Below are 10,767 nucleotides of genomic sequence, written 5' to 3' on the forward strand. Positions count from 1 at the left end.
AAACCTAAAATCATTTTATCAAAACCTCCTAACTTCTGGGGGTCTGGATAGTGACCCGGAACTGAGCCACCACTGAGTTAGAAAATATAGAACCTGGTTGATGAGATTTTGTAAAACAAAGCCTCATCTCTAGTTTTGTTCATTTTTCCTCTGCAATACCAAAATAACTCCAAAATACCAGCTGTTGCTCTACTAGGCTCAGACTCTCAACAGCCAAAATACAGTTTCTATTTGGTAAAAAACTACGTGGTGATATGTTTCCAAGATATATAGAAAAAAAATCAACACAATGCAAATGTGACCATGAATTTTTGTGCATATATATTTGTATAAATTATATCCTACTAACATTCCTCAGTCATTTGTTATGTTTAATACCACTCCTTGGAAATACAGAGGCCAACAATCAATATACTCAGTAAGACTTATTAGCTGCTGTGATTAATATTCCTTGTCTAATCCCTTGAGAAATGTACTGTAGCTGCCAGGCTAATGAAGACAAGGCGGAGTTATTTAGGTGTTTGTTAGCAAAGCTGATTTGCATATAATTAACTGAAAAGATCCCTGTATTTACAGAAAGCAAAAGATGCCAATTACTTTTGCTAAAGAGTTTCATGTCAACAGGCTAACTTCATGCTGAATTAACAAAACAGTTGTGCTATTCAGAGATGAGAGTGACCAACATTCCACACAAAGATGGACTACAAGCCGTCAGGAACAGTATCCCCGATAATGTCACGGCAAAGCTGGTGGCTGAACTTTGTGACTTTGTTCTCACCATAACTATTTCACATTTGGGGACAACATATACCTTCAAATCAGCGGCACTGCGATGGGTACCCACATGGCCCCACAGTATGCCAACATTTTTATGGCTGATTTAGAACAATGCTTCCTCAGCTCTCGTCCCCTAATGCCCCTACTCTACTTGTGCTACATTGATGACATCTTCATCATCTGGACCCATGGAAAAGAAGCCCTTGAGGAATTCCACCATGATTTCAACAATTTCCATCCCACCATCAACTTCAGCCTGGACCAGTCCGCACAAGAGATCCACTTCCTGGACACTACGGTGCTAATAAGCGATGGTCACATAAACACCACCCTATACCGGAAACCTACTGACCCCTATACTTACCTACATGCCTCCAGCTTTCATCCAGATCATACCACACGATCCATTGTGTAATGGGACTGTTGCCCCCTTACTAACATTCAGAGGAGGTGTTTTAGTTGCTAGCTCCCAGTACTAAAAGGGGGAAGGGTCGATGGGGAATCAGGATCCTGAGACTGACAATCCTCAGGAACAATGGGGAGAGGCCAAAGCTCCAGGTCAGCCTGAATGACAGGGTGGGCAGGCTAATCAGGGAGTCAGGAGGCCAGGGAGGTCCCGTTCTCCGTGTGAGCTGGATTTGCCTGGGTCAGACAGAGCAGGGCCGAGCTAAGGAGAAAGCAGAGGCCCAAGCTGAGCTGGAGAGTAGAGCTTTGCCAGATTCAGAGGGACCAGAAAAGCAGCCCAGAGAGAGCAGACCCTATGCTGGGAGCAGAGCTACAGCCCCAAAGCCAGAGGCACAGCCCAGAGAGAGCAGACTTGCCCTGGGAGCAAAGCTGCAGCAACCAGAGCCAGAGGGGCCAGAAAAGCAGCCCAGGAAGCAGGTCAGTGCTGGGAGCAGAGTCACAGAAGCAGCCTGCAGAGCAGACCTGTCCTGGGAGCAGAGCTGTAGCAACCAGAGCCAGAGGGGCCAGAGAAGCAGCCCAGGGAGCTGGAGGCAGATCAGCAGCAGCAGTGCAGAGACAGAGCGGTGGAGTTGGGGCTGGAGCAGTCTGGAGCTGGGTGCGGTGAGCAGCTGGGGGGACCGAGAGGGACCCTGGGCAGCAGGCCCAGCACAGGAAGACGCCTCAGCCAAGAGGCTGTGCAGGCCAGGCTTGGATCGTAACCCCGACAGGGCGGGGGCGACACTGGGAAAAAGGGTCCTACCACTTAGAGCCTGAGAGCATGTGGCCACCACTAGAGCAAGTGTCCAACCCACAGCATCCCTGCAGCACAGCCAGGGCCTGAGAAGAAGGCCTGGGACTTACAAGGAACAGACTGTGAACTGCCCGGACATCCCAGAGACACTGTTTGTGATGTTCCCTGCCACAGAGCGGGGTGATGTGTTTCCTTTAACCTTTCCCATTTTTCCTTTTTCTTTTTAAAATTAAATTGTTGATTAAATAACTTGCATTTGCTTTAACATGTATGTAATGGTCAGTGGGTCAGAGAAGTGCCCAGTGCAGAGAGAGTACCCCTGGGGACACCCAGCCCCTGTCCTAGGTGACCACAGCAGGGTTGGGGGTTGAGCCCCCCAGAAATCCTGGGCCCAACCTTGTTGGGGTTACGAGGACTCTTCCAGACAGGAGAGTGGAAGGGGAGTCCTCAAGGGCAGGGAGGCCTCTGGGTAAAGGAAGTGGGAGCGAGGACTCAGATCCTTTCACTAGCCCACTTCACCGGGGTAGTGCAGAAGCCAGGAAAGTTCCCCACAATAGCGGGACTATTCCCCCGCTTACAATTGTCTACAGCCAAGCTCTACAATACAACCGCATTTGCTCCAACCCCTCAGACATAGACAAACACCTACAAGATCTCTGTCAAGCATTCTTACAACTACAATACCCACCTGCTGAAGTGAAGAAACAGATTGACAGAGCCAGAAGAGGACCCAGAAGTCACCTACTACAGGACAGGCCCAACAAAGAAAATAACAGAACACCACTAGCCATCACCTTCAGCACCCAACTAAAACCTCTCCAACGCATCATCAAGGATCTACAACCTATCCTGAAGGACGACCCATCACTCTCACAGATCTTGGGAGACAGGCCAGTCCTTGCTTACAGACAGCCCCCCCAACGTGAAGCAAATACTCACCAGCAAACACACACCACACAACAGAACCACTAACCCAGGAACCTATCCTTGCAACAAAGCCCGTTGCCAACTGTGGCCACATATCTATTCAGGGGACTTATCATAGGGCCTAATCACATCAGCCACGCTATCAAAGGCTCGTTCACCTGCGCATCTACCAATGTGATATATGCCATCATGTGCCAGCAATGCCCCTCTCCCATGTACATTGGTCTAACTGGACAGTCTCACGTAAAAGAATAAATGGACACAAATGAGACATCAAGAATGATAACATTCAAAAATCAGTCAGAGAACACTTCAATCTGTCTGGTCACTCGATTACAGACCTAAAAGTGGCAATTCTTCAACAAAAAAACTTCAAAAACAGACTCCAACGAGAGACTGCTGAATTGGAATTAATTTGCAAACTGGATACAATTAACTTAGGCTTGAATAAAGACTGGGAGTGGATGGGTCATTACACAAAGTAAAATTATTTCCCCATGTTTATTCCCCTTCTCCCCCTCCCGCCCCCATTCCTCATACGTTCTTGTCAACTGTTGGAAATGGCCCACCTTGATTATCACTACAAAAGGTTTTTTCCCCCGCTCTCCTGCTGGTAATAGCTCACCTTAAGTGATCACTCTCGGTACAGTATGTATGGTAACACCCATTGTTTCATGTTCTCTATGTATATAAATCTCCCCACTGTATTTTCCACTGAATGCATCCGATGAAGTGAGCTGTAGCTCACGAAAGCTTATGCTCAAATAAATTTGTTAGTCTCTAAGGTGCCACCAGTACTCCTTTTCTTTTTTTAAAGGGATAAGAATTTTGGGGGCATGACTGGTAAGAACTAAAGTGCCTTTTAGAAAACAGATTGCTGCTTTGAGTAGGTATCATGTATACGCCTTGTATTCTTTTGTTATACCCTTTATTTAAAAAAAAATACAAAGTGGACTGTATTCAGAACCAATGCATTGCAGCTGACCTACTTTGGGGAAAATGACCATCATTTCATTGATGCTGTTGCCTTTGCAGGGGTGTCTTCTGAAAGTTACCTGCCTTCACACACTTTGAGACTCTGAATATTTGGCACTGTAATTCTACTGGCCTTTATTTAAACCAGTAGTATTGAAAATGTATTTGCAATGGTACAACTCAGCAATAAATAATGGGGTAGTACCCTTCGAATTGTGTTTTGTTGGTTTTCAGTCCTGGAGACATGGCCAAGAGACTGTTGAGGTACTTAGCCTCTGTATCATACTGTGGCACTAGAAGTAAAATTCTTTGCCTAACACAAGAAAAGCCAAACCAAATAACCTGCCAATCACAAATAAGCTTTTAGGGAACTCTGGGTCATCAGGATTTCTGTATGAGGCTGGGGCAGGTTAGGAAGGATATTTGTGTGGTTACAACCCTGGCCTAGGACTTGAGAAATCTGGACTCACCTAGCTTTGAGGAGCAGCAGATCCGGATTCATGTCCCACCAGTGAGGAGCAGAGCTCATGGACTTTCAAGGCTCTTACAGCCTGAGTGCCCTTGTTAGTAGCAGTTTTCAGAAAGAGGAGGAGGTCTCATTGAAGAAATGTTCAGGAGTACCTAAGCAGTTACAAATTACAATTAGCGGTCTCAGATGCTAATTCATTAACTGGCTGAGTCTGTCCTCTGAGAAAAATAACACCAATGAATCCAGTGTTATAGATTGATAGATTCATAGATACTAAGGTCAGAAGGGACCATTCTGATCATCTAGTCCGACCTCCTGCACAGCGCAGGCCACGGAATCTCACCCACCCACTCCTATGAAAAACCTCACCCATGTCTGAGCTATTGAAGTCCTTAAATCATGGTTCAAAGACTTCAAGGAGCAGAGAAGCCTCCCTCAAGTCAACCATGCCCCATGCTACAGAGGAAGGCGAAAAACCTCCAGGGCCTCTTCCAATCTGCCCTGGAGGAAAATTCCTTCCCGACCCCAAATATGGCAATCAGCTAAACCCTGAGCATATGGGCAAGATTCACCAGCCAGATACCCAGGAAAGAATTTTCTATAGTAACTCAGATCCCATCCATCTAATATCCCATCTCAGGGGATTTGGCCTATTTACCCTGAATATTTAAAGATCAATTACTTACCAAAATCCCATTATCCCATCATACCATCTCCTCCATAAACTTATCGAGTAGAATCTTAAAGCCAGATAGATCTTTTGCCCCCACTGCTTCCCTTGGAAGGCTATTCCAAAACTTCACTCCTCTGATGGTTAAAAACCTTCGTCTGATTTCAAGTCTAAACTTCCTGGTGGCCAGTTTATACCCGTTTGTTCTTGTGTCCACATTGGTGCTGAGCTTAAATAATTCCTCTCCCTCTCCTGTATTTATCCCTCTGATATATTTATAGAGAGCAATCATATCTCCCCTCAACCTTCTTTTAGTTAGGCTAAACAAGCCAAGCTCCTTAAGTCTCCTTTCATAAGACAAGTTTTCCATTCCTCGGATCATTCTAGTAGCCCTTCTCTGTACCTGCTCCAGCTTGAATTCATCCTTCTTAAACATGGGAGACCAGAACTGCACACAGTATTCTAGGTGAGGTCTCACCAGTGCCTTGTATAACGGTACTAAAACCTCCTTATCCCTACTGGAAATGCCTCTCCTGATGCATCCCAAAACCGCATTAGCTTTTTTCACAGCCATATCACATTGGCAGCTCATAGTCATCCCATGATCAACCAATACTCCAAGGTCCTTCTCCTCTTCCGTTACTTCTAATTGATGCGTCCCCAACTTATAGCTAAAATTCTTGTTATTAATCCCTAAATGCATAACCTTATACTTCTCACTATTAAATTTCATCCTATTACTATTATTCCAGTTTACAAGGTCATCCAGATCCTCCTGTATAATATCCCGATCCTTCTCCGAATTGGCAATACCTCCCAGCTTTGTATCGTCTGCAAACTTTATTAGCACACTCCCACTTTTTGTGCCAAGGTCAGTAATAAAAAGATTAAATAAGATTGGTCCCAAAACCGATCCCTGAGGAACTCCACTGGTAACCTCCCTCCAACCTGACAGTTCGCCTTTCAGTAGGACCCGTTGCAGTCTCCCCTTTAACCAATTCCTTATCCACCTTTTGATGTTCATATTGATCCCCATCTTCTCCAATTTAACTAATAATTCCCCATGTGGCACGGTATCAAATGCCTTACTGAAATCTAGGTAAATTAGATCCACTGCATTTCCTTTATCTAAAAAGTCTGTTACTTTTTCAAAAAAGGAGATTAGGTTGGTTTGGCACGATCTACCTTTTGTAAAACCATGTTGTATTTTGTCCCATTTACCATTGACTTCAATGTCCTTAACTAATTTCTCCTTCAAAATGTTTTCCAGGACCTTGCATACTACAGATGTCAAACTAACTGGCCTGTAGTTACCCGGATCACTTTTTTTTCCTTTCTTAAAAATAGGAACTATATTAGCAATTCTCCAATCATTCAGTACTATTCCTGAGTTTACAGATTCATTAAAAATTCTTGCTAATGGGCTTGCAATTTCAGGTGCCAATTCCTTTAATATTCTTGGATGAAGATTATCTGGGCCCCCCGATTTAGTCCCATTAAGCTGTTTCAGTTTCGCTTCTACCTCTGATATGGTAATATCTACCTCTATATCCTCCTTCCCATTTGTCAGGCTATCATTATCCCTAAGATCCTCTTTAGCCTTATTAAAGACTGAGGCAAAGTATTTGTTTAGATATTGGGCCATGCCTAGATTATCTTTAACCTCCACTCCATCCTCAGTGTTAAGCGGCCCCACTTCTTCCTTCTTAGTTTTCTTCTTATTTATATGGCTATAGAACCTTTTACTATTGGTTTTAATTCCCTTTGCAAGGTCCAACTCTACTTGACTTTTAGCCTCTCTCACTTGATCCCTACATTTTCTGACCTCAATTAGGTAGCTTTCCTTGCTGATCCCTCCCATCTTCCACTCCCTGTATGCTTTCTGCTTCTTCTTAATCACCTCTCTAAGATGCTTGATCAGTGTTGTCTGATGTGAGATGAAGTTACTGAGCCCAACAGTTTAACAAAACCAAGCCAAACCAGGCATAAATTAGCAAGTGGAAATCAGCTAATGCTGCTCCAGTTTACAGCAGCTACCATTCTCCTGTGCTTGTTTCTCTCCTCATTTCAGAAGGCCTTGTTTCCTCAACAGTCTGTGTAGACTGCCTGTGAACCCTCAACACTACCCTTGGATGCTGCTGACAGCCCACTGGTGCATGTCTGAGAGGTGACCTATTTGCAAGAGGAAAGGAGACTGGTAATCACAAACTAATAATGTATGGGGGGAAGCTTTTGGTGGCTGTTACTCTTGTTCTGAAACCACTTTCCAGCTGACCCGTGTGGATGACATAGGAAGTGATCCAGGCATCCGCTCGGAACCCTGATTTTAACCTTAGCTAAATTCAAAAGCTTCAACTCAAGATCTGAGCTTCCACAGCCCAGTGCAGCAAGTTTGGTATTTGTCTCAATGCAGGGGCTTCCCAGGCTGAGAAATCTGCTCAAAAGCTCAAAATCCGAGGGTATTTTTTCCCCCTGGCCCTATACAGCTGAGTCAAAGCTGAGATTTAGAGAGAGCTTGAGGAAGGGAGACTGCTCCTTCTCTTGGGCCCTGGTGAAAGGGCTGAAGGTACAAGGGGCATTGTAAATAGTATTGCTGCATGTAACTGTAGGTCAGTTGGTGAAGGGAACTGAAACTGCACAGCATGGGTACCTAACTGGTGGAGTCTGAACAGTTTTTGGGGGGCTAGAAGGCAGGAGTCCACAGTATTCCTCTGGCTGACTGGGGGAACCTGGGGAGCACTGGAGGTGGGGGGGGGCGGAAGGTGGGAGTAGCCAGGATCTCCTTCTCTGCTAGGTCCTGGCCCTGGGCCCAAGGAGGAAGGGGGGAGAAGAGTCTTCACCTCCACTAGCTGGTACAACAGATCAGCCACCACGTTCTCTCTTCAGTTTGGGGCTTGGTCCCAGCACTCGGCTTCCCACTCTGCAGAGGGTTGCCCACGAAGTCTCAACAACTCAGCAATCAACTAGGGCTTCCCAGCTTGCTTTTCAGTGTCCAATTGCTCCACCTTGTCAGGGAGAAGGGTGGGGTGAAAAGGGTGGCAGGCCTTTGACCTCCCAATCCGGTCTTACCCCGATCCAGACCCTTCCTCTGTAGATCCCTCTGTCCCAGAAGCTACAGCCTGGCTGCCAACCTGACAGTCTCCCCCTGTTTGACTGCCAGAGTCCCCTTTTAAACAGGTCCTCTCTTTGGCACATGCTCCAGTACTGCTCCACAACTCCCTTAGCTTTAGGCTATGTCTACACTTAAAACGCTACAGCAATGCGGCTGCACAGTTGCAGCTACGTCACTGTGGTGGTTCAGTGTAGACACTTGCTACAGCAACTGGAGGGGTTCTCCTGTCACTGTCGTTAATCCATCTCCTGGAGAGGCAGTAGCTAGACTGATGGAGGAATTCTTCTATTGACCTAGCACTGTCTACACTGGAGGTTAGGTTAGCTTAGCTATATCTCAGGGGTGTGGATTTTTCACACCCCTGAGAGACACAGATATGCCAATGTAAGTTTTCAGTGTAGACCATCCCTTAGGGTGGGGTCTGTAAACCCCATCACAAGGAGCAACATCTGATGCACAGCGTACGTGCTGGGGGTTGGACTGAAAGGTAATTTACCAGTTCCATCGAGCACAGCATCCTTGTATCTCACAGGATTCTGCAGGACTCTCCCCCCTCCACAGATGATGCTGTAAACGAGATAACACTAAAGAAAACAACAAGGCGTCCAGTGGCACCTTAAAGACTAATGGATTTATTTGGGCATAGGTGTTTGTGTTTCTCCTTCTGAAGCTGGGTAATTTGAGTCATGTGCAGATGATGAACATATGCAAGTTGTAACCCTACATTAATTTCTGTGCACCTTACCTGCTTTAACAGCAACAGGCTACTTCCCTTAATAACAATTATTATAGTCTAGACATAGCATACAGAATATAATGAATATAAATTGACCCATTTGCAAGAATTTACTGCTGGTGGCAGATGAAGGCTCATAACCAAAAATGTTTAACCTAAACAAAGCGGTACACAAGAGCCAGATTCTGAACTCAGCAATGTGAATGTGGACTAATGTTGATGCTGTTGGTGGAGTTACTCCAGATTTACACCAATGTAAATGAGACCCAAATCCGGGCCCTGGTGCTGTATCATGGAGATTGTTTTTAAAAGGAAACTGCATCTTTCTTGCCCAGCTCATCTGTATGAAAGTTCAAAAACACTTCATATTATGAATAGTTTATCGCCTTTGTGATTATTTCAGGGGAATTTAAGAGCTGGGATAAATTGTTGGACTGACACCCCTGGAGTAAGGAGTCCTCTGTTTTCCTATTTATCTTTGATGGAAGCAGTAAGCTGCCTTACCACCATGTTTCAGCTTTGTTCTGGAGAATGCAAGGCAATTTTACCTGTATTTCCCTTCAGTGGTCATCAAGGGTGCTGACTCTCAGGCTTCTAGCTCCCCCAGCACCCTCTCTCTTGGATAGAGACCTGCGACTCTCTCCCTTCTGACTTTGGTATCTCCAGACTGAACCGTTCGCTGCCTTCCCTGTCTGATTCACAGCAAGAGACTGGCTACCTAAGCAGACCGGTTTGCTCTGTTTTCAGAGACTAAACAACAGTGCAACTGTCCACGGTTAAGCTACCACACAGCTCTTTCTATGCAAGCTCATGCAATTTTTAGGTTAAAGACATTAGAGAAAACATATTCAAAACAATAAAAGTATCAATATGCAGGCTAATCAGCTTAGCAGAGATCACTCTAACTCTGACATGGGCTTTGACAAGTCAGCTGTCCTTCACTCCCCACAAAAGGGTCTCTTTTGTGGTCACAAGTTCAGAGCAACCTCTGCTCAGAACTCATGAAAAGTTTAGTCCATCCTTTCTACAGTTCAGGAGTCTTTGATCTGGAGCAGATAATCAGTGAACAATGGGTTTTTCTTTCTCTTTCAAAAGGCCTCCCAAGTTCTTCCCAGGAAACCTACTTCACATGTATTATTCCGACCAGTTCTTTGACATTCCTAACATTTTCCCAAGGTTTACATTAATTAGGCTCCTAGACAAGTTACATACAATCCTCCCATAACATGTATACCATTGCATTTCTAATACAGTAGAGCTCAAAAGGTATTAAACTTAATTCAGTAAGGTTTGTCCAGAATATTGCAGGAAATTGTCCTCTGTCACTACCACTTTGAGAGGTGACAAGACAAGCCAGACTATCCCCATTTGGTCATCAAACTCTCTTCTGATATTGCTAAAATGGGTGATAATCAGTGGTTGGCTTTGGTGGTGCTTGGTATACCGGGAATAGCTCATGGTGGCTAGCAGTTCTCATTAATCAGCATGACATTTTCATGCCACAGTTGAGCGTGACAAGCAACAGACTTGGGATGAGGCTACTAAGTATAGGCCTGACACAAAGGCCAGGATGGTCCATGGAAAGACTCCCAATCACTTCAATGGACCTTCACTTCCCTGTAAACAGGCCCCACCCTTCACAGCTGCAGAACTTCTAACTACAGAGGACAAGCACATTTCTGTCAAATAATAAAACAAAGCAAATCCCATTGGCTTGATACACGTGCAACAATGGACTTCGCTATGTGCTCCATTGTCACATCTCAGTTCCTTGATCGAAGGATCTCCCAGCAACCTGGGACACAAGCAGTATACACACCCAGGGGCCTGTGCTTCGTGGCTTTAAGCAACCTTTGCACTCCATATGCACTGGCACTATACAGGAGCCCACCCCACCGGACCCTGG

The sequence above is a fragment of the Dermochelys coriacea genome, chromosome 7, assembly GCF_009764565.3.
Source record: "Dermochelys coriacea isolate rDerCor1 chromosome 7, rDerCor1.pri.v4, whole genome shotgun sequence".
Taxonomy (NCBI): Eukaryota; Metazoa; Chordata; order Testudines; family Dermochelyidae; genus Dermochelys; species Dermochelys coriacea.